The sequence below is a fragment of the Stegodyphus dumicola genome, chromosome 1 (genome assembly GCF_044657685.1).
Source record: "Stegodyphus dumicola isolate Sdum_Otavi_A_Nest chromosome 1, ASM4465768v1".
Classification (NCBI taxonomy): Eukaryota; Metazoa; Arthropoda; class Arachnida; order Araneae; family Eresidae; genus Stegodyphus; species Stegodyphus dumicola.
The window spans coordinates 5,344,651-5,368,764 of NC_140768.1; the positions used below are offsets into that span (position 1 = coordinate 5,344,651).

The following is a 24,114-nucleotide window of genomic DNA, read 5'->3' on the forward strand; positions in this document are numbered from 1 at the left end:
GTCTTAATTAAAGTATCGATTCGTAACATACTCTCATCTTTGCTTTGAAAGAGTATTATGATTATTAAATTTTAATTAATTCAAAACACTAAAAAATTTTTAGAAGTTGAAGAAACTTATTTTTTAAGCATTTCAACCCAGTAACTTAAAAATTACAACCTACTAAAAATTCTAAATTAAAATATTTCAGAATTTCTTATAAATTCAGCTTGTCTGGCTTAAATACTTGTTGACCACTTCTGACCAGACTTGGGTAGGAAGGTAAATCAGTTTCTTTCTTAATTATTGCCTCTTTCTTTTCAACAATAGGTTCCATTTTTGGCTCATTTTTTACTAAGATATCTTTTTCAGAAGAAATACGTAACTGGTTTGATTCAATCTCTAAAGGATACAATTGTTGGAGTGGCCAAACTAATTCCTTAGGACCTACATGTAATTTAGCCACATGTTGCTCTCCATGTCTGCCATTGAAGAGTTCAGTCACTCAAGCCAATTTTTTTATGTTTCCTTTTTGTGTAATATTTTCTGGATTTCTCACTAGCTGAGATATTCTTTCCAAAATCTTTTTCTTGGACAATCTCTGATTTTTTTTTTTTTTTTCATATAATGAATTTGTCTTCTAAGATGATTGCTCTTTCTGTGTAAATCTGTTGTCTCTACCACACATATTTTTCTGTCGCTGTGAGGTCCGGTTCACATTGTTTGAGCGAGAAGGTATCCCTTGTACATGCTGGCATCTCTGGTACCTTCTATTACTTCGATTTTAGTGATATTATGCTTGTGTTTTATCGTATAGTGAGTGTCTGTGCTCTTATTTTGGCTATGGATGATAACGACTGTCCTGAAATTTCGAACTGTGAGTCCAACAATTCAGACTTGAACAATGATTATGATATGACTTCTACAGATAAGGATTTACTTGTTTAGAAAACTTATGATGAGATGGAGTTCATAAACGCTGTGGACTTCCTCAAGAACCCCATAGGTTTTGAAGATAAAATTAATGATTGGAATTGACAGTTGCCTTAAAGACAATCTTGACAAGGACACCAATATGCAGTGCGAGATGATGTGCACCCAGATCAAAGAAATGAATGCGCAACTTTATAACATTAAAGGTAAGTGTTAGTTTTCTAGGTCTCGTAAAAATCCACATTGTGTGAAACCATGTTAAAAAATTTTTAATGTTCTTAGTGCTGATAAAGTTATTTGTAATGAACCTGGTACCAATAAGGATAAGTTTAATAGTGATGTGCCCCTACTTAGTTGTAGTAAGGCTCCTGTTGTTATAAAGGTTAAAAATATCAAATATTCTGATATCCTAAAAAGTGGTACTATTAACATTGACAATGTGAAGTGTTGAATATCAGCATACGAAGATAATGTAATCCAATAAGTTAAATATATTTATTTACAGAAGTTTATGTACAGCAGTAAAAATAAAACACGTTTAGAACATCTTTTTCTTTTTGAATATATCTTAAAAGACTAGTTGCCAAATTTCAAAAGTTAAACATTACAATTTGGAGTGAAATAATAAGAGATTCTTAACAGTGAGCATGACTGTTGCTTAAAGCCAAAAAGCGTACAATACAATATTAATTTACCTTACCTTTATGATATCATAATTAATTGCATCAGGACCTGGACTAAACCTATATGTCTTCAAAAGGGCTCTTTTTGGCATGCATGCTAAAGTTAGTGTTATAAGATTTTCAGTTGGGAAGTAACTGCAGCTGCCAGTTATTGCAACAAAACTGTCAGCTATTATGTTTGCGCAGTTTCTTCTGTGTTCTTACCACTCGGCCATCTTTTTCCGAAATGGAGAATAAGTTCGTTATTAGACATTCAATTTGCTTTCTTTACTCTTTCCCACACTCACTTATTTTATCTAGAGGATGCAGTTGTTGACAAATAAGAAATCCAAGAATCCCTCTGGCTCTGTTTTTGCCCTCAACTCTGCAAGTATTTGCTTTGCCTTTTTTTAAAGAGATTATTAGGTTGGGTAATGTAGGGTATTGATGGAATTTTCTCGATGCTTTCCTTTACAGTCTTTGAGCCTCTTGGCAATGTTAGTTTCACCGTGGCTTTGGACGTTGTGACAATCTTCTCGATGACAGTGGAATTGAAAATTTAGCTGATGCAGTGGATGCTCAAGGAACTTAATTTTCTCTTATTTTGCTAGCTTTCATTTAAACATTTCTTTCACACTGCAAGATTTTAATTCTTATAATTATGCAAACATTTACTTTACTTCAATACATATATAACAGAACTTTTAACGTTTTCAATAAGAAAATCCACATGAAACATTTACAATACATAATTTAAAGAAAATTCAGTGTAGACTTTACATCATATGCACATACCTGTAAGTTGCTTTACAATTTTACCAATCTCCTCAACATAAGTCTCTTAGACTAAGACAGAATTTCTATTTCTAGACTAACTTAAAATCAGAACAAATAAATGCATATTTAAATTCAGAGCTTCTTGCTATTAAAAAACAACTGACATGACCTCACTTGAGGCAAAATTTAAATTAAATAGCAACTATTGTCGTTTTTGATATAAAACAGAAAATTGAATCTGCAAAGAAAAATAAATTTCACTTAACTTTTTTTTTGTAACTCTTCTATTTGTTTGAAGTTTCGTTACGAACACCTATCACGAAGGATAGCGTTTCGCCTGCCGCACTGTTTTCTGCTGAGTTTCACCCTCTGGTTGACATTTCCGTTTCCTCTTCTGCCCTCCTTCCCAGAATTTTCTGACTTTTCTACACCCTTGAAGATTTTATGGTTCCGATGGCCGTTTCGTAGTTAGAGGATATGGTCTCGAACATTAAGTATTCTCTGGATCTTAGGCGAAGAGATCGATGGAACTTAATAGAAACATCAATTAGAAATTGAATCTGCGAAGGAAAATAAATTTGACTTAACTTTCGGTTTTTTGGAACTTTACCATTTCTTTGGAGGTTCGTTACGAACACCTATCACGAAGGATAGCGGTTCGCTTGTCGCACTCTTCTCTGTAGCTGTGCTTCACTCTCTGGTTTATGTAACCGTTTCCTCTTCTGCGCTCCTTCCCGGAACTTTCTAACTTTTCTACGCCTTTGAAGATTTTATGGTTACACTGGTTGTTTTATAGTTTGGGGATATGGTCTCGAACTTGAAGTTTCCTCTGGAACATAGGGGAACGAGATTGATGGAACTTTCGCGGTTTCTTATGTGGTTCTGGAATTTCCTCCACTGGGCACGTCTTCCATAGAACCTTCGGTGCATGCCGGTCATTGTGCTTGGGAACAGGGGCGTTTTAATTTCTTTTCACACTAAGTGTGTGTTGGTAGTGCATAGGTCATTTTCAGGAACTCTTGGATAGTGTGCTTTCGGTTGCTTCCTTGGTGAACTGGTCCTACTAACGTCTATTCGCAGTCGAGTCTTTTGGATTTTCTTCTGTATTTGCAGTCCCTTGTCTCTTTTTCCCAGAAGTATGTATTTCCGACGTCACTGGAAGTTTCCTTTTCATGTAGTGCTGCCTATAAAATATCTTTAAAAATTCGCATATCTCTTTGTTCAAAATATGGCTTGACCAGACATGTTTGTCACTGTCTCTTGCCCATTTCTATTTTTTAAATGAACAACAGTCTTCCGAATTTTTTTGGATCACACAGGGTCCTTCAAACCGTGGGCAAAAATTTTTCTCTTTTGTCTTCTCTAGCTCATGATATTGAACGTCTTAACAGGCCCATTTATAGGCAATTGGCTGGCTGCCTGCCCGCGTACTGCCGCCCCCCCCGCCGCATTCTGCGGCCTATAAGGTATTTTTAAATGGCGTATGCCAAGCCCTGCGTATAGTCCCTCGAATATTTGACTAATAAACTGTTTACCATTATCTGAAATTACTTTTGATGGAGATCAATATTTTATTATATATATTTTAGAAAAGAATCTGAAACGATTTTACTGGAGGCTCTTTTTAGGGAACTATTTCTGCTCACTTAGAAGAATGATCTACGATAACTAGTAAATGTCTATTTTTATTGATTTCACAAATGGGTATGGCCCTAATAAGGCTAATTCAACTAATTCATTTCGAAAAGGAACTGTTTATGCTATTTAGATACCCCGCCGGGCCTACTAACGTAACTAGCTGGCATCGTTAACTATGAACGATGTATTTAACATAGTTAACGATGTAATTAACATCGTTAACTAGCTGGCAAATACGGCACGACCTAACATACGCACTTACAAACTTCACAACAACTGCAGAAAATGTAACGTCTTGCGAACTGGCTATGCTGCTTTCCTTATCCAAGGTGGCTTTAAATTATCGAATCATGCAATTCTTGTAACCTGCTTAACCTTAAACTGTGTCGGATAACAAGTCTGAATTCCTAATTGTGATTAGTAGTTTTTGCATAAAATAAGATATTGTTAATAACTTCATAATTCGCGATTCTGTTCTGGTGGTCTTAATTTCCTGATGTTAAAAAATGATCAAGATATTTTAGATAAGCATAAATGTCTTTAAATTCGGGAACCCTTTGTAATGTTTCACGTGAATCAAGGGTTTTCGCAGTAAGCATAACATTTTCGGTATCTTCGTATGATGCAAGCGCTGCTCAGATAGTCTATGCGTCATCAGTCGAAACAAGTAATAATCAGAAGGCCTGATGAATATATCGGAAGGGAACATTATTTCTAATTTTGCGTTGTCATAAAACAGCTTGAGAGCGATTTCTGCTACTAGGCTGCACCTAAGCAAAAGCCCTATGCGCAGCGTTTCGTCACATTTTGCACGTGGAATGCCTCTATCCGTTGTGATTTGAATTTGTATTTCATTCAAGTAGGCATAAGTGAGGTCGAAGACGTTTCAAAACGTCATGCCACCACAACGATTTGAAGGTTCCTTGAACTGGTGACGACAACATTAGGCTCTGCTTGTTTCTAATTACCGTGTTCCGCAAGTGATTCAGTGCATGATTCATAGTCCTCTCTGTTACAAAACCATATTTTCAATTATTTATGAGTTCATTAGCATGAATGTTAAAAAAAATTATTCTTTCGAGAATTTTCCCATTTTTGTTTTGCTTTTGCACAACGATTTGAAGGTTCCTTGAACTGGTGACGACAACATTAGGCTCTGCTTGTTTCTAATTACCGTGTTCCGTAAGTGATTCAGTGCATGATTCATAGTCCTCTCTGTTACAAAACCATATTTTCAATTATTTATGAGTTCATTAGCATGAATGTTAAAAAAAATTATTCTTTGCAGCATTATTCTTTCGAGAATTTTCCCATTTTTGTTTTGCTTTTGCACAACGATTTGAAGGTTCCTTGAACTGGTGACGACAACATTAGGCTCTGCTTGTTTCTAATTACCGTGTTCCGTAAGTGATTCAGTGCATGATTCATAGTCCTCTCCGTTACAAAACCATATTTTCAATTATTTATGAGTTCATTAGCATGAATATTAAAAAAAAAAAAAAAAAAAAAAAAAAAAAATTATTCTTTGCAGTATTATTTTTTCGAGAATTTTCCCATTTTTGTTTTGCTTTAAGAAAACGGTTTAAAAAAGGAGCAATTTTTGTATCCTCTGGAAATTGTCGAATTTCCCAGGTGCCCATCTAGCCCTGTAACTTTATTCGCGCTGAGATTTATCATTATGTCATTTATTGCCTCTCTTATTGGACAATGGTCAAAGTCAGCAAAGGTCAAACCATACTTTTTTTCAATGCTAGTTCGGATTTCCATCTGGCCAATGCTGCTTTGACAGTTATAGCGTACCATGCCTTTCTGTTGCACTGGTACACATTGGTTTTTTTTCCAACATTCCAATTCAAGCCTTTGAAATCTCCCGCTTGCAGACTGCGCAGTTTTCCCTGAAAATCAGTCCCAATATCTCTCTTCAAAGCATCCTCGGAAAAAACGCCTTAAGGCTCAAATTCGAACTCCATTCGTCTGCTAGCATCGAATTTCGCCTCTGAATTTTATTTGGGGCACAGGGACTTCTCCATTAGAGTAATGGAGAGTATGCGATTGCCGTATGAAGAGCTTGTTTGTTACTTGCAAGTGGGAACTAAATAAATTTTTAAGTAAGTTTCGTCACTCCGTCTCCCATTTTGCTGTCTCCGCGTGTTTTCTCTTGTGCAGGGACTCATGCTTGCCGCTTCAATGGAAAAAGCGCAGATTCAAATTTCAACATGTACAAGAACTTCAGTATTCCAAATGTTTCACGTAGTTGTAATTTTTCCGGTCAGTCATTAGGAAAAGAAACGAATAAATGCAGGATATGGCATTTATTCATTACAGACACGCTTCCGCCGCCACCGAATACCTTATTTATTCGCGTATATCCCCTTTTTCTTGCTTATTTTACTGCTTGGAAACAAGGAGGGAAAAATTACGCGGTGTATACTACTCCTGATGAAATGGCTGAATAATAAACATAGTACACATGAGAGACATACCAATATTATTATATTATTTATTTCAATGAACTTTTCAGTTTCAGACATGTTCTTTTTCACTTACAGAAAATACTTTCTTAGTTGTGCTTACAGTTTACATTGTTACTATAAATAGAAGTTTCTAAATCATACGCTAAAAAAAATTAGAGAAAAAGGTATGCGAGGGTGAGAAATAAATATAGTATATTATCACATATGTTTCTTCTTATCCATTATATTAAAGAATCTCGGGGCTAAAAATTAAGACAATTAAGTATGACGAACACCAGTTTATTTATGAATTAACAGACGAAATAATAAAAGCGAGAGAGTTTCTTAGCTACGTAGCTCGCGCGAATCGTTCAAAATTCTAACTGTAAAGTTGGTTGTGTCACATGACCTATTAAAAAAAAGGAATGTTTATATTTTTCGGCGAATGTTTACATCCTCCCCCTCTTGCTGCGATGTCGTCCCGAGGAGGAACCAGCAGTATGTTTCCTGGGACGTCCTTTTCTGCGAAGACGTGATGAACTCGAGTCAAAGCAAAACCGAGGAATAGTAAACATCTAATGGAGTATGATGGCCACCTTAAGGCCGAGGAATGATAATGGGGTATGTGGCTCATTTAAGTTTGAAACCTCATAGGTAGTCGGTGAGCGTCGAGTCATAATAACGTAAGGGCCATCTTACTTGACTAATAAATACAAAAAATTGCTCCTTTTTTAAACCCTTTTCTTAAAGCAAAACAAAAATGGGAAAATTCTCGAAAGAATAACTAGACTTAAACTTGCTCCGTCGAGATTTCGGTTCGGCGTTTTGGTTCGGTTGGATTTCTTGTTTTCGGTTCGGCGGATTTTCTCATAGGATGCTTGGAAATCCAAACCCGATCTCCAGTTTTGATTCCTAGATTCATTATATAACTTTGTCTATCCAATTGGTATCCAGGTCCTCGACCCTGCATGAGCATATTATTTTTGGTAGTCTTTTTTCTTTTCAACTAGTTCCTTTACCTGATTAACTGTGATGGAAAATCTCTTCAAATAGTGGGTAATATCTGCTACAAAATTACCATTGGAGATAACATGTCAAAGATCATGTGTAACATCGTCCGGCGTACGTAACTGTCTACCAAATTGGAGTAATGCAGCAGTTTGGCCAGTGGTTCGGAATTTTCAATTAGTCTCTGAAAAGTTGCCGGAGCAGTCTTCAGTCCGAAAAGCATTCTAACGAATCGGAAAGTTCCCAAAAGGGCAAACAAATGCTGTTTTGCCTCTGTCTGTAGGACAAACGCTGACTTGATGGTACCCAGATCTAAATCAATGGTTGTCGTATGTGGTGTGTGTTTAGCAGCTTGTAGTAAGTAATGGATACGAGTCTGACATCGTAACAACATTCAGTCCTCGGTAATCAACGCAAAGTCGGACTTTTCCGTTTGGTTTGGGCACGAGAACCACTGGCGCAGCGTATGGAGATTCACATTCATCTATTTTCTTTTCCAGCAGTTCATCAAGCTCACTTCTTTAAATTGTCCTTTACGCTTTGTGACAAAATATTTCGTCATGTTTCCACCGTGCGCGCACAATTTAAAACGCTCTGTTGCATAATTGAATTCCATATTTAATATATAGCTTTTATAACATTTGGAAACCGCTGTGAACCAGAAATTCGAAGAATTTCATGTTAAATTTTTATTTTATTTGGAGTTGAGTTTATAAAATGTATTTTATTAAAAAAGTCTGTTTTCGTGCATAAACTTTTTTAATATTGAAATATTCATCAGATTTTTGGTTCAGTTAGAAGATAGTGCCCATATAAAGAATTCCATCCAATTTCAAGTATGAACCATTAGCCATTTTTAAAATATCATGCTCGGCAGGTGGAAACATGACGTGAACGCATAAAACATTTTGTCATAAAGCAGATTAATTTATAAAAATATGTGTGGAAACACAAACTTTATGGTTACTAGTTCTCAAAGAAGCTATGATATGTAGTTAGCTGTAAAAAGTTGGAAGTAATTGGCTTTTAAAATAAATGAAATATCCCAATTCTTGTAACAGTCACATGTTCGAAGGTCTTAAGATCTTATCTTATTCGAAGATCTTATAAATTTATTATATTTGACCAATTTAGATAATTTAAAATTCTTTTTGGTATTATTTTTACATTAGGATCAAAAGAGTCGTTTGTAGTGTGGTGAAAACGCCTCTGTTGTATTTTAGGTTGAAATGACTGCAAACTCAAGTTATAAAACAATAACCAGAATTTTAATAAAAACATAAATCTAAGAAGCTTACATCAATCTGGTACGCGCATAACAATTCATCTAATAGTAAGCGGTTACAAATGTTCTATGCTAAAACAACAGCAGACTCGGAAAGATTAGTCTGTGCTAAATCTCTTAGCACAACAAAATACTCCAAGCAGAGCGATGCTACACCTCCAGTATTCTCAGTGACCATACGGTCTTCTAGTTGGGGAAAGCCGGTTCCTTGAACTTGCAGACGATAAATCCTGGAAGAGGAAAATCTTGGACGTTCTTTGGCAAGAGTCTTTTTGTCTGGGAACTATTTCCTTGGAGGGCCAGATAAGGAACACCTGAGTGACCTTGTCACACTAGTGCTGTCTTCCGGAAAGCACGTCCTCTATGCTTTAGGGGGAAAAAAAAAAGTGATTGTTTTCGTTTTCGATATTTTGTTTACATAAAAACGTATGTTTTAATTAAAATTAATAATAATAATTAAACTGTTATATTTATTTTATGTGCTAAAATGTATAAAAATGGAGATGCCTCGAATCAAGAGAAAACAATCCTTCACCAATGAGTATGAAAGCAGTGACGCCGAATATATGACTCAAATAGATAACGAACTTGAAGTAGTGGGAGATGATACAAGTTTTACTAAAGCGTCTGAGCCATTGTTTTGTGTTCCTTTTCAAAACGAGACCGATTCTGACGAAGAAATTATAAGAAAAAGAAAAATTAGAAGGCTTATAAGCGATGATGAGGATAGTAATAAGCAATCATCTATTTCTACATATAAAAAGGCAGTTTGTTGGAAATGATGAAACATTATGGACAAATGTCATCAATTAAGACAATTATCATCATGACATAAAATTCTGAGTTGGTGAAAATGTTGTTGGGCCAAAAGTTCCATTCAGCTGCACATCACCTGTAGAATTTTTTGATGCGTTTTTCCTAATTCGACCGATCATGCTATATGCAGTGCCGGCCTGGGCAATCGCCAATAAAACTGAGCTCAAAAAACTGGATATACTTCAAAATAAAATTCTACGTAGCATTGTGAATGCACCTTGGTACGTGAGAAACTCTATAATTCATAACGACCTAGATATTCCATCTGTGCATAACTTTATACTCATGACAGCTCACAACATCTTCTAAAAGATGAAGCATAGTCAGTATAACGCAATTAAACAAATGTTGGATTATGATCCAACCATTGAATACACTGTCAAACGCCCAAGGACAATTCATCACAATTCATCATGGTGGTAACTTGTAAATTTTAATTTAACAATTTACTTGAACTCTGAAATTGGACTCTATCCTATTATTTGTGTTGCATCCTATACTTGTGTTAATCAAGAAACTTTTTTTTTTATTCAAGATTTTTATGTTACTATTTCATTTTAAAATTATTTCGTATGAATTTTTACTTTATCGTATGATTCTACGAACTTTTGAACTTTTTACGGCCTATCTAGCTACTGCATACTTCTGAAGGACTTTGAACTCTTATGCCATTCTTAGTTTCGAACTGTCTTCGCGCCATTTTCATGATGTCTCACTACTGCTTACCCTGCACTCTTACTAGCTATATTGCACTCATCATCTGCATTTGCCATATAACTCAGTGCACCTGCCTGCATGCTTCAATTTAATGCCATTGCTTATCACTGCACAATTTTTATGATGAACGCCTACTTTCGTAAGTATTAAGATACGTCTGCTCACGCAACTGAATTTTCTTCCCCCACGGGTGTTGGTACTTCCCTAGTACCATTTATTTGGAAATATCTTTGCCTAGTGCACTTTAATGCGATCTACTGGCGAAAACTCTTTAGTAGTTAATGACCAGAAAAAAGTAAGTCATAAAGGTGTTTTTCACTTCTACCCTACTGAAAAAATAGTGAGTGAAACTAATGAATACGCAGCAGAAATAATATCAGAAAAAACACCGAGCAAATATTCCATTTGGCAAAATTGGAAAGATGTAACTGCGAGTGAAATGAAAACCTTTATTGGTGTTGTCATAAATATGGGCTTTGTTGTTTGTCCAGCTTCGGAATCGTATTGGTCTCAAGCATTTCATTTGAAGATGTCATTTTTTAGAAAGAAAAATTCACTTTAAAAATATTTTAGTCAATTTTAATCATTTGGAAACAATTTCACCAAACACTCAAACGACCGGGACAAGGATAGAAAGAGTGAGGAACGTTCTGGATTACCTAAACCAAAAATTTATGGAAAATTATATACCTCGTGAAAGTTTGGCAATTGACGAATCTACAATCTCGTTCAAAGGGAAAAATAAACTTTCTCATGTACTATAACCCTAAAAAACCAACAAAATGGGGACTTCGAGTTCATGTTTTTAGTAGATTCTAAGACTAGAACAGATGGCTTAATTAGACCAGATCTTAATTTCACTAACAGAATTGTGATGCAACTCTATCAAAATTTACGGAATTCGATTCCTGAAGCCGAATCGAATATCATATTTTTACTGACAGATTTTATACGAACCCCACTTTAAGTGCAGAACTTCTAAAGCCAACTGCTTTGTTATTGGAACAATTATGACTAATTGAAAAAGATTGCTAGAATGAATTAAAAAGCCCAAATTAGCTATTGGACAGAAAATCGCATATAGAAAAGGAAACACGTTAGTATTGGTATGGGGTGAGAAAAGAGTGGTCACAATGTTTAGTACAAAACATGCTTCTATTTCACAACTTGTGAGCAAAAGATCAAAGACGGCTGAAAATGCCATTCAAAAAGGAATAAACAAATCGACTGTCGTATTAGATTATAATAAGAATATGGGTGCCGTAGACGTCGCCGACCAGTATGTTATATCCTATTGTTTTATGAGGAAGACTTTGAAATGGTGGCGAAAGTTATTTTTCTGGGGATTAGAAACTTCCTTTGTGAACGCATACATTTTATTCAATGAATATGTTAGGAAGGAAAATATCAAACAGATGTCACATACAAAATTTAGAGATAATTTATTGATAAGTCTAATCAAAGACTTTCGCGTTCCTACCCAAAAACCCGGCCAATTGTCCATAGATAATACTTTCCAGCGTTTAGATGGGAAGACTCATTATATTTTTGCTTATAAAAAAACGCAAGGTCTGTATGGTTATGTTCCAACTGGAAAGAAACAATATTCTGCTGTGATACTAGTGATAGGAAACTCGGTTTTCATCCAGGAGAATGTTTTAAAAATATCATACTTTGAAAATTATAAATAATTAAGGTAAATAAATCGGTTAAATATATAAATTTTTATTTTTTTACTTATTTTTTACTACTTTTATTTATCTTACTACTTAATATAATTGGAAAAATATTTGTTACGCATTCTGTCCTGTTTCAATACAACGTTTTATTGAGACCCCCATTTTTATCTATTTTATAAATGAATTAAAGAGTTGTTTGTTAGTAAAAAAAAATTATAGAGTGGAAAGGGTTAAATTATACATAATTTTTTGCTGCATTTCATGTAAACATATCTTATCGAACTTCCTTAGACATATTTCTCATTCAGTTCTCACTTCGCGACAAGGGTGTTGGTGTATTTAATTATGGCAAAGCACACGAGGGCTATCTGCCTAAAGGGAGGGATGCCTTTCGTGGAGGACTTTCTAAGGGAAACTGGCTCGTATACACGTTACACATGGGGAAAACCACGAAAACGCCCATGCAGCCAGCCCGTTCGCGGGATTCGAACCTCAGACCGAACTACCAGTGTTCAGCGTCTTTACCGCTCGGCCGCTGGTGGGCCCCTTCGCGACAAGGGAAAAATACATAAATCCTCAACATATCTTCATAAAAAAATTGAAAAACGTAAAACACCAGACATAGTTAAAACAATTAAAAACAATTCTTGCAAATAAAATTAGAGTTTCTACGCAAAAACTAGCAGTTCGGCCAATGGGCGACAAGTCAGATTTTTCAGTGCACAAAACTGAAAGTTCATTTTTGGTCCCACTCGCCAAAATGGCACTGATGGTGCAGAAACTGACTTGTTTCACTATTCTGCTAAATTTCAAATGTAGACAAACCAATGGGACTGCTAAGTTAAGCTTAACCGCACTTAAACAACATTTAAATTATTAATAATTCTACAACTATTGCATGCAGATTAATTAAAGGCATAAAAACTTTAACCGGAAAAGAAAACAAAATTCAATAACTTTTAAAGCAAAAAATGCACAATTTACCAACATATAAAAAATGAGCTCATGAAGCCGAGTAACAGAGTGGGTGTGTAAATATATCTTTATATACTTTTGGTGCTGCCGATTGCAATCAAAAAAAAAAAAAAAAAAATGCAGAACTACATGTTATAGCAGTCCTATATACAAAATGTCAGCCTTCTGAGGCTACTCGTTTTTGAGTTATGCAAGATGCGTTCGTACGTGCATTCATATGTCCTGAATTCATTTGCAATCCGTTTTGGGAGTCCTTTATTCTATTCTTACGTACAGATGTCACACAGAAACATCATTAAACTGCATTCGATAGCGTTCAAAATAAATATTTTCGTTGAAATATGATACCCGAGATTTCGACGGAAGAAAGCGTGCTGAATAATATAAGACGTTAAAATCTGATTCCTTTCGGATTTTCTTTTTTTTTTAAATTTTTAACTAACTTCGCTAGGAAAATTAATTTTTTTGCATGTTTTTCTATAAGGAACGCTTAAAAATTTAGATTTCGCATCTTTTAACAAAAAGTTACCAAATTTGTCTCAAATTGACAATCTATTTGATTCATTCGTTAGAATAAAACCATGAGGTTATATTTAGTCTTATAAGACACATCTAATCGTACTTTATTATGCTAGTGGGAGCCCTGTTTAGGCAAAAACCCAGAAACTGATCTCAGAGATCTGGACTGAGATTCAATCTTGATGAATGGAAAGTAAAGAAGCAAAGATAAAATTAAACTGTGTGTATTGGGAAATAGCCTTAAAATATATAACTGACAATGATGATCATTTAAGTTGTATATAATTCAAGGCAACGTTGATGAGGGGAAAATTTTAAAGATGTCAGCAGTTCAAATCTGTTTTAACGTAACATAAAAGCGATGTACTTACTCTTGCCTAACTACAACAAAGATTATTCCGCAAGCTGTGAGGGGAATTTGTTTCCTAATTAGTTTATATATGAGGCCACATTTTAAACATTTTCGTTATACAGTTACACTGATAGGAAATTAAATTTCAGCACCAAGAAGAAATTAGCGAGTCGTCTTTGCGCGTGTGAAAGACGACGTGTATTTAAATTTCGCGCACGATGAAAGCATTTGACGTTAGTATCGCCGCTATGATCATACAAATCACGTGTACTTTAAATACGCATGAAAACTTGGTGTGTTTTATTTAGTTTCTAGATTGGGCATTGTGAGGGAGATTTGAGACTTTAAGGAGACGACGGAGGCAGTACCAGCATTTTACTGAGTTTCAACGAGACTCTGTAATAAGGCTGCAAGAAGGTGGATTTGGATTTCCTTTTCGTAACATTGCAGAAAGACTTCGCGAAGATGTGTCCAGTAAGTACATACTGGCAGCTGTGGTCACAAGAAGGTAGTGTCTCAAAAAAAAAAAAAAAAAAAAAAAAAAAAAAACAGGGGTCCAGCCGCACACGTACCAACACTCAAAGAAAAGATCACTGTATGTCTGCGTGGCATCGCTCTTTATATGCAATAAAGATTCGAGCTTTCGTTGACACGAGAGTAACACAGCGATTTGTAACAAATCAAAGGGTAGCTTGTAGTTGCCATGCCAGTAACTCCAAATTGACTCCATCTGCGACTTAGGTGCGGGTCAAGCTTATATCCCATTGGAGGGCGGAGTGGGGATTTATTGTGTGCTCAGATGGGGGCCGTTTGTGCCAGTGACTGCCGTATGGTGGTTACGAGGCCAGGGAGCGCTTGGAACAAAGCTGTCTTCTGCGTAGACGCTGTGGAGCTACACCAGGAATTACGATTTGAGGAACAATTTCCTATGACAGCAAGAGCACTCTCGTCATTATCCCACTTACCTTAACAGCAATGTTTTCTTTAGAAATTTTTTTTTGTAGTTAATGCCCTGGTTGTGCTGCCGTTCTTGAGCAGTATTCCTGAGGGCATTTTCCAACAGGATCACGCTAATCCATATACCGCTCCTACCACCCGTGCTCTGAAGAGTGTGGACAGTGTTAGCTTTGTCTACAAGATCACGAAATTTTTCTCCCATCTAGCATGTATGGAACATGATTGGACGACAAATCCACCGTCATCCACAACCAATACGGACTGTTGCTGATTTCACTGACTTAGTGCTATAAATAGGCATGGAACTCTATCCCACAAAATGACATACGACACTTGCGGTGCAGGCTTGCATTTAACACTCGTGGCGACTTAAAGAGGTTACTAATGAGTCACAATTTCATATTTTAAATGCCTCTTCTCGTCATACTTTAACCTGTGACTTTGAAACATTAATCAAATAAACGTGTTACCTAAACAAATGCGCTGCGTACATTTCTTTGTTTCGAAGCAGTTTCTTCTTGGTAGTGGGATTTCATTTCCCATGAGTTCATTGTCCAAGCAGTCTCAATCTTGTGAGCCCGAAACATATCAAACACGATGACCACTCTTCAAACTTGTAGTAATGATGCTATAATTACATAGCTGCATCATTTCGTTAATATTTCAGAAGAATACATTTAAATATAACAAGCGGTAAGTGGCGTAAGATCGTTCACGATATGAATTCTAGAAATAAAAATTTCCTTTTCTTTAGCTAACCGAAATAAAAACTAATATTAAGAAGCAACTAAATAAAATAACAGTTATATATTTAAATAAATTAAATTATTTTGAGAAATAAAATTTCTCTTACTTCAGTTATTATCTTTTTCTGGCATGTTTTCTGATTATAAAGACATATTCTTTGCTTGAAAACTCTGAAAGATAATGATCTGGCTAAAGCGTGACTTTACCTCCTTCGATTTCATACATATAAGCACGCAGTAAACTGGATCCGGAGAGAGCAGATGTCATCGTTGAAGGACAGTCGTTGAAGAAAAGCAGCGCTGAAATTTGAATTCCTCGAGTTTTTCTTTTTACCTGAAAAATATTTAGAAATGGATTTGAAGTTTCCTCTTTGAAAATTGAAATAAAAGTCTCTAGTACTGGGATGTAGTTTAGGAGTTTTAAGTTCTTTTGTCTCCTATTTCAAGGTCAAAAGATGATGTGCATCATAAAAATACTAGCAGAGACGCAGTATAATTTAGAATTTGTTTTGAAGTTTCAGACTAATTAGACAGAAAGATTTCTTTTGAAGATTACGGAAGTAAATTAAAGTTGAATGATATAAATATTGGTTACAAATCAAAGTGTGTGTTTTCGGTTTGATTTTGATTTGGTAAAATGTTTTTATTTTATACTCATCGGGAATTTTTTTCTTTTAATTAATTAAAAGAATCCCTAACCCACTCGTAATCGAGTCTTTTAGGGTACCGCGAGATAGTGCATCGTGGAGTTTTGTCTTAAAGTGTGTTGAGTCGAGAGCTGTACTCTTATGTATCGTCGAATGCATCGCGAGTTGTAGCGTAGATGGTTTCGAGAGTACGTGGAGTTCCTAGAACGACCGAGCAGAGTCGAGAGCTGTACTCTGGCGCTTTGCAGTGAAGCTGTCTCCACCGTTACAGCCTGAAGGCTGTGTCGCTGATTGTTCCAGCAAGTGTATAGTAGATTTTCGACGACTGTAAAACGTGACTTTGGAGCTGTCCTGATTAATATTGGCTAAATAAAGTGTGTTTCGATACACTTTATTTAGCCAATATTAATCAGGTGTCGTCGTTATTCACTCCAAATCTACAAACCCCGTACGAACTTGTAAAGGAAGAAAATAACGTAACAATATGTTTTATCAAATCTACGAACCCCGTACGAACGTAAAGGAAGAATATAGCGTAACAATATGTTTTATCAATGATAAAACTGAGTATATGGTACCAAGAGTATCAGGAAATTCATTCATAGTAGAAAGAATCTACAGTACATGCTCATCAATACTTGGCTATCATGGTAATTAATAATTTCGCTTCGAAATATTGAAGTTTAATTTTTTACTTTATGTGGATGCTGTTTAATTTATGGGTAATTGCAATAATGTCAAAAAAAAATCTTTACAGGAATAAAACTGCTTCTTCTGCTTTACTGGAATAAAAACGGCTATTTTGCGATAAAAAAGCATTTTTAATAAATGCTTCTGAAACATTATGGCCCAAATAACGTTTTCAATATGATATTTGGAATACAATTAAGCCTAAATTATTTAGAATACTCGTACGTTCGTTAAGGGAGGATTTTACTGCAGAAGAACCTAATTCAATCTCACATTTGTTTTGCAAATTAGTGAAATATTCTTTGATACAAAAATGCTTTCTTTTTAACGTATCTTAATTTTTAGAAGTCTCCGACAACATATTTAAATGATTTTGTGAAAAAATGCACTATTTATCTTTTAGGAAAGAGAATGACTTGATTAAACTGCATCACATCTAACAACAGCCAGAATGTGCAAAGTTGCTGGAATCGGAGTAATGACATTTTTACAAAAATATCCAATACGGGTATCGCACATGCAAGACGAATTATACAAGACACGTACCAAGATCGTCATATACATATAAATGTGCACTGAAATATAAAACTCCATCAGAGCTTGAACAGTTTTATTCCAATGAAGTTTATAATCTCATCATAGTAAGAGAATCTCTTGCTGTTGTAAGAAAGCGGTAACACAGTTGTAACAGTTGCACAGTTGTAAGAAACAAACGTGATTTCTTGACCACTGCTACTGATGCGTGGTTTTGTAGGAATTTTACTTTGAACTGGTTATATCCTTCAAATACGTGTGAATGTGACTACTGATTAAATCCTGAAGACCTTGGCATATTACCCTGATGAAAAATGCCATGTCACGAAACCGCTTCAAAGAGTTGAAATCTTATTTACACTTTGTGGACAATGGAACTTAAGTCAGCATCTTCAGGATGGTAATCCTGATACCCATGCACATGTTTCTCAAAGGCACAAGCCTTTTTTAGGGCTCAACAAGTGTCGCATCTTACACGGCCTGCTTATAACCTGGATATGTCGCCCATACCCATGCACATGTTTCTCAAAGGCACAAGCCTTCTTTAAGGCTCAACAGGTTTCGCATCTTACACGGCCTGCTTATAACCTGGATATGTCGTCCATATCCATGCACATGTTTCTCAAAGGCACAAGCCTTCTTTAAGGCTCAACAGGTTTCGCATCTTACACGGCCTGCTTATAACCTGGATATGTCGCCCATACCCATGCACATGTTTATCAAAGGCACAAGCCTTCTTTAGGGCTCAACAGGTTTCGCATCTTTCATGGCCTGCTTATAACCTGGATATGTCGCCCATTGAGGTATTTCGGACTCGGAGGATATGTCGCCCATTGAGCATGTCTGGTATTTTATAAATCGGGAACTCTCTCGTACAGCTGGTGGGGCACACACGAAGACTGAGCTTTCGCTTCGATTCGAAGCCTATGGAATGTCATTCCCGAGAATCACATTCAGAATCTGTATGATTAAATGCCACCACACGTACAGGCTGTCATCGCTTAGCGTGGCGTCACACAAAGTACTGATATCCGACGTTCGTTTTGTTTTTTCTCGTGTAAATTTGGATCGTGTCCAAAAGTCGATCCAGTCGATCTCCAAAATATCAACTTTACTATATTTACGTAATCCAATATTTTAATGAGTATACCAAACAGTTAATGTTATTTGTGTAACTTTGTATGTAATTTCGTGTTATTATCCTCTTATGTAAATGTAAGAAGTTCGATGTATGACGCCAGCATTACTTAGAAATAGCATATAGTCAGTTCAAGTTTTTCATACTCTAGATGGTAAGTGTATTGAGGGAATACCTGTTCGATTTTATAGTGACGTTTCTGGTGGCACGTTTACCTGTGTACCTGTTCAGGATTGTGTAAGGACCGTCCCAGGATGATTGCAGTTTAGGATAAAGTCCTTTCCGTCGAATTGGATTCCATAACCACACCTTGTCACTTTTGTTAAATTGATGTCCTGCAGCTCTTGTGTCTAATCGGGTCTTCATCTTCTCCGTCGCCAAGTTGACTCGTTGTCGAGCAAAATTGTTATCCTTTCAAACTGTGCCTGCAGATCTTGAATGTACTCAGCTGATGAAGGTGCATCCGGAGGGCGATCAAACAATAAATCACAAGGCTGAGGAAGGGCGTCTGGCATCAGGATAGCAGTACGGTGGGCCAGTATAAACAAAGTTAACTTGTTGTCCCAGTCCTGTTGATTTCTGGAAGCAATTAGCGAGAAGTTATTAAATATAACTGCCATGGCTGTAGTTATAAAGGTGTCGTTTGGGTTTTATATATGACGAGTCGTTTACAAAGTTCTTTTATTACAGTCGACATAAAATTCCTTTGTTTAGAGTTCGTAATCGAGGAGCAAAAAAGAAATCGGTAGTTTATCCTTTGCATTCTGGATAATTTATTGGTTGCATAACACTTATTATGGTTGGCGGCAGAAACACAATACATCTGTTTTACATAATTCTTAGTCCATTTTATACTTTTTTATCTGACAGGCCTGAATTCCGGATTTAAATTGAGACCTTCAAAAGTGCCTTTGTTTTGATATTGGCTGTTACGAGGGATTTTATAGTACTCGATTTAAATCACCGCGTTTGCCAGTTAATTCATCTCAAAATATTAAATTTCAAGTCATATTTATAGGAATTTAAAACAGATAAATCTTCCATTTTCTGCAAGAAATTTTTAATGAATATGAAGTATGGTGAGTTCCGACAGATATGAGAACTTCATACCTTGATTTCATAAAGTTTAGTGAATTGTTTTGAAATTTCGCGCCATTCTGTCTTCTGAAAGTCTGCATTTCAGCTGCCCGACACGTGCTAAATCCATTGGAGAGATACCTTCCTTTTACGAGTATTCTGACATCAGAGATGCTCGATACAGACCATCGTTATCATCAGCGTAAAAAGTCTGGGCCAATAGCATCCATAGACAGCCTTACATATGATTCTAATACTTCATTCACATATTTGTAACCGATTATAAAACCTACAGGAAAGCTATGTAGTTCGGGTGTAGATATATTTGATTATTCCACCTCAAATCATACAACGCCTTCCATGGATTTTTATGAACAAGTTAATTCAAGTTACGTGTTCCTGGTTCTTTCCAGTTGCCTAGAGCGACAATTCAGGTTTTATCGGGAGTCGTTAATAAACAGTACAAGCTTCCATTCCTCTTGGCTAAATTGAGGATGAGGACGGCACCATTCTAAAGTGGATGCTATGAAAGATGGGTGAGTGAGACACAAATTATATGTTTTCTCGTATTAATTCAGACTTCATGCAGCAATAGAACGATTGATTTGGATTCCTGTGTTACCAGCTGTTTTTCAATAGCTTCGAGAATGAGAGGAATTGGTAATATTGGACATCTTTGACCAAGCTGTTTGAAGGTACAGATATGTACATTGTGATCTTGGTGCCACCTCTGTTCGTCTGAAGTCTAAAAATCAGTTGCGAGTTTTGGCTTTTATCTGTGAACTAATGCGTATTAATTACTCTCAGAATGTAGATTAAACATTGCTATACATTTAGTTTTCAATATGCATGCCTTGCGGAACATGTTGTTAGTTGCGTAAACTGGAAGATATGAAGCAAAGGTAAAGGGAGAGGGAATTGTAGTTTTACTTAGGTTTTCAGATGATGAAGGCGATTGGACACTTGGTCGTAAGATTACACATCATAATTTACTTAAATATTGGATTATAAACTTACCCCACATCTGGAGCTTTGGAAGAAGGACTTGTCCAAATGACATAACGGGAACTAAAGAAGAGAAAAGAAGTAGTATTAAAGAAAAAAAAATACTTGAATGGATGAAAACGTGTGAGAAGCAGTTCAGGCTACGGTGGCGAACAAAACCGAATCTTCGCGGGGCCCCGCAGAAAGGTAAGTAAGGCGAGTCACTTTGGGAAAACGGTCTCAAGTTCGAACCTCAGGTAAGTGAATATTATCAAGTAGTACTCGTTAAGTAAAATACAATGTAATTATATAAGAAATATGGTGCATTATTGATTGCAGGCATGACGGAAGAAAGTGGAACAAGGAAATGAAGATGGAAAAAAAAGAAAACCGGGTGGCACTGGAGGATAGCCCCGAAGATGTTAGGTTTACGTTATTTAAGAGAGATGTGCCACCCGGGAGGGGCTTTTGGAAAAATTTTTTCGTATCTCCAGAAATTTGTAGCAACATTTTGGATTTTTATAGCAATATTTTGAATTTAATTTTGAAGTTAGTTTCTAGTAGAAATAATATTGTTGTAGACATTTAGTGAGTATCTGGGCTGCTGTTATTATGGGCAATGTATCTGATACAAGAGAAAGTTAAAATAAAGTTGTATTTCACGAATAAAGAGTCTATATTGTTTATGTTCATGTTTTATATTTAATTATTTATCAATATATTTTTTTGGCATTCTGAAATGAGTTCATCTCGGAAGGTTAAATTTATCGTCGTTTAGAGATTTTTAGACATTTCCTTTAACTTCTTTTCGTTTTTTTTTTGAATATATGAACTTGTTGGTTTTATGAAAATAATTATAAATTAATTTTATGGAATCGCTTCATGTTGTTGTGTGCATCACTAACAGTAAGACAGATGGTGTCAGTAGTAATCGGAGATACTCGGGTGACGTTATAGTAAAGGGGCGGGACCGTCGCCATCTTAAATCACGTGGTAACCGAAAGCAGATCGAATGACATCATCAAGGTTTCGTTTTTGTTGTGGGGCAATGATAATATGTTTTCAAAGTTTTTATTCTTTTGGCAACTAGAACATGTTTTTAGGTTTTTTTTTTTTTTTTTTTTTTTGTGACAACAAGAATGTTTTTCTTTTTTGGCATGGATTTCATGAACCACTTTGGAATGACATCAGTTTCAATTAATTATTTTTAAATACTGATTAATATTAATCTTTTTTAATTATTTAATCTGTCATTTTTAATTATTAATCATTAGCTTTAAGTAATTTTTTATTCAATTTTAATATTTTCCCTGACTTTTAAGAATAATTCCCACGGACGGGATACGAACCTGAAATGGGAGATTTGAGCGTTACTACAAAGCCATACTTCTGTCTTTCGAATCCTGTTATTTCACTTCCCCCCCCCACCTTTTTCACCTTGCTCACTTCCTTTGTTCATTTGGCCTTGTATAGCGGAAACTGCCGTGATGTCACTAAGCTGACAGATTGCGCATGCGCGAACCTGCCTTGACATGGAAACCGCTTTACAGCTTCTGCAACAGCGAACGAATACAATCCTAACGACCAATCAGGTTCTCGATAATCATATCCTTCGTATTTCAAATACTCACACCAATTTTTTTTTTTTTTCCTTTCCCCATGAAGTGCGCATAGATTTCTTTTGGCTTTATAAATCATTGTTTTATTCTTTGCTGTTTTAAATATAAGCTTTTCCCACAGTTTAAATTTTTCTTTATTATTTAAAAATACTAAACTCAGTGGCGCAACAGCCCTAGTGGGCCACGATTTCCAGTACCCCGAAATCTGATTTCTTGACTTAGGGCCCCGGAGTGCATATGCCCTGGACAAATGGCCAGCTTGTCGCAAGACCCCCGGTGTTTAGTCTCTTGCGAATTTGGTACTAAATTTATCGACCCACTTAAGGGATGAAAGGCTGAGTCATGCTTGCCCAGTCCGGGATCGAACCCCGGACCTGTGGTGCGCGACGCGCTAGCCACTCCGCCACCGGGCCTTTATTGTTTTTATAGGCATATTTTTATTGCTTTCTTTTCATTCTTACTGAATTAATTTTTTTAATTTTGATTTTGCAAATGTGAATTTTACAGTCCCAAATTAATTTTTCAAAAATTTTATTTCTACAAAAGTAAATTTATTTTTTATATTTACTTTTCACTTTTTTTTTTTTCAAATTTTTTCCTTTTTACTTTTTCTCCTTTGAAAAAGTTTTTTTATAATTAAACTTTTTTTTTTTTTTTTTTTTTTTACAAAAGTGATATTTATTTTTGCAAGTTTCATTTTTCCTTTTCGATTTTTATTTTTTAAAAAAAGTTGTTTCACATTTTTTTCACTTTGTTTTAAAAATGTAATACTTACTTTCATAATTTTTTCACTTCTGTGTTTTCACAAATGCAATTTTTTTTTTTTTAAATTTTTTCCCTAGTGTATTTTACTTCCAAAAGTAAATTTAAATTTTTTCGTTTTTATAAATGCAAATTTTTCTCGTTGCATTTTTATTTTACCCTTAAATTATTTCTTGCATGGCTGTTTTCGTGTTTTTCCTCATGTGTAACGTGTATAGTTTCCCTTAAAAAGTCCTCCACGAAAGCATCCCTTCCTTAAGACAGATAGCCCTCGAGTGCTTTACCGTGATCTAATAAACCAAACCTTAAATTCTTTCTCTTGTTTTAAATACTTATTGATCTCCATTTCTCCAAAGTAAACCTATGTATATTTCTTTGTCTACGAAATTTAAGCTAGAATTTACGTACATATGATTTCACTCTGCAGGCTTTCATGAATAATACTTTCTGGAACTTTAAATCAGTACGTACAAAGTTCATTTTATATGGTTTAATTGAATATTACATTTCTTATTTTTTATACTGCTGAATAAGAGATACTCAAAACTTTTCCTTCTAATGTTTGTACTAATTAGTAATGACTGTATTAACTTTTTGGAACACTTGTAGGGTTTCTATTTATTTTAACTAACATTTATTTTAAGTTTAAACTATCTTTCCTGTCAAGCCTTACTTTCCCCTGGAATTGCCAATACCAGAGTATGTAAATTTCAGTAGAACGCGCAAGGATTCAAATTGTCAGCGGAAGTACTCTGAGTTAAATAGAAGGGAAACGAGTTCGAAAGTGTGCTTTCTTGCTTTACGAGCGTGGAGGTGGCTAGTTAGAAATTGAAGAACCACGCGTTTCGGCCTGTGTGCTTGCCTCGGCAGATTGTTAATCTTTCAACGTAATATTCAGAAGTTTGCTGAATTATCAGCGGTATCTTAGAACGCGGTGAGGTTAGTTACGTTTAGAGAGCCTCATAGTTAGTCACTTGTTACTATTCTTTTCTTAGTTTCTTATTTTTATTTTACCGCCGGGTCGGCGTAGTTTGTGAGCGTCAAGAGCACGCATTTGTAATTTATAAAGTTGAATAAAAAGGGATTTAAACCCTTCTCAAGACTTTGTCCATTTCCCAGTTCTTAGCAGTCACCACTATTGTTGCGTGCAGGTTGGAAGCGCGCAAC

At 35.6% G+C, this 24,114-nt stretch overlaps 1 long non-coding RNA gene across 1 annotated transcript in view; it reads right to left on the reverse strand.

The window, feature by feature from the left end:
* Positions 1–8,702: 8,702 nt before the first annotated feature.
* LOC118195988 (uncharacterized) overlaps positions 8,703–24,114 on the reverse strand; it is a 406,615-nt gene continuing 391,203 nt past the window's right edge. Inside the window, exons 2-4 of the long non-coding RNA XR_015040077.1 lie at positions 20,600–20,650; positions 15,604–15,830; positions 8,703–9,101 (exon numbers count right to left, since the gene is read on the reverse strand). This is a non-coding gene — a long non-coding RNA (uncharacterized LOC118195988). The remainder of the gene's footprint in view (positions 9,102–15,603; positions 15,831–20,599; positions 20,651–24,114) is intronic.